Consider the following 1,525-nt stretch of genomic DNA (forward strand, 5'->3'; position numbering starts at 1 on the left):
GCGCGGGGCGCGCGCTGCTGCGCTGCGCTGCGCGCCCGCGGGAGCGGCACAATGGGGAGCTGCGAGGGCGAGCCCGCCCCGCCGCCCCCACCCGCTGCCGTGAGAGAGGGAGCAACAGATAGCGCGAGGCTGGGGGAGGAAGAGGAGGAGGAGGGAGTGGGGGAGCGGGAGCGAGAGGGAGGGAGAGGAAGAGAGAGAGAGAGAAAGAGAGAGAAGGGGATTCGCTGCTCCCCCTCCCTTTATTTTTTTCTTTTTTTTTCTCTCTCTCTTTTTTTTTTTTTTTTTTTTTTCCCCTCTGGTTTAATTGGTCTCGATCGTTAAATTCCTCTTCCCCCCTCGTCCCCCCCCCTTCCAATTTGGAAGGTATCAGATCCACGTAGCCCGAGTTCCGCCGAAGGAGATCACGAGCCGGCATTAGTAGGTCTGTAGGCCAGATGTTGCAAGCGCCGAGCGCGGCGGCGGCAGGAGCCGCTGCCGAAGCAGGAACGATGCCCACCTCCCCCACCCGGCCCCCCTCCCCCACAGCGATATTTGGCTCGGAATAAAATATTTCGCGATTAGCCCGCGGCTCTAATTAAATTCTGCTGTCTGATTGTTCCTGATTTGTGTGTGTGTGTGTGTTTTAAGTATTTTCTGAGGCGGTGACCCATTTGAAGACTTACATTTTCGCTCRCTAAAGTAGTGGGCGAAGCGGCGTGGGGGCGAACCGTTTGTGCTTGCTCAAATCGGAGCCCTCAGCGTGTATTTACGTTGAATTTACACCCCCCCGCCGCCCTCCAGCCCGAGTAAGATGTAACTCGAACCTAATGCACTCGAATTAGCGGCGATCCCGAGCGCTCGGCGGCGACAGTCGGTGCGAAATATCACGACTCCCGCTGATTTCCCTTCCTCGGGAGGAGGCGCCTGCGGGAGCCGCTCGCCTTTCTGCGGTGCGAGATGCGAAAAGCTCGTCCGACCCCACCCCCCCCGCCCCCAGCCCCTTTTATGGCCCCAGGAACGAACGTCAGAATCCGCGCTCCCCAAACGCGGAGAATCTTCTCCCAACGCCCCGCTTGTTTATAAACACGGCTGTTAAAATTATTGCAATAATGAGGGGTTCCGGAACGCAGAGACACCCGGGCCAAACCGCCCACCTCCCTCTCGGCCGGAATTGAGCGAACCCGCCGGGCCCCATCTGCTCGCTGCCGTTCACGAGCCCCGCAACGGGAGCGAGCTTTATTTTTATCAGGAGGGAGAGTCGGGCAGGGGGATATGTCGTTTCTTGTGGTCAACATGCGTGCAGGGGGATTTTTTGATTTTTTTTTTTTAAACCTCACGCTCGTTGTCCCCCCTTCCCCCTCCCTCCTCTCGCTGCATTTCATATCCCTCCCAACACACACACGCTCGTACTACGCAGGGCGACGCCTCGCGCCGTGGGCAAATACGAAGGCACGAGTGGCGGCCGAGCTGGGGGAGGTGCGGGGGGAGCCGTCCCCTCGCAAAGCCCCCGCGCTCGCCACGCGGCTCCGCGCGGGGGTTGCGCGGC

This window comes from Nothoprocta perdicaria, unplaced genomic scaffold (genome assembly GCF_003342845.1).
Source record: "Nothoprocta perdicaria isolate Ctin4 unplaced genomic scaffold, notPer1 scaffold_293, whole genome shotgun sequence".
NCBI classification, from domain to species: domain Eukaryota; kingdom Metazoa; phylum Chordata; class Aves; order Tinamiformes; family Tinamidae; genus Nothoprocta; species Nothoprocta perdicaria.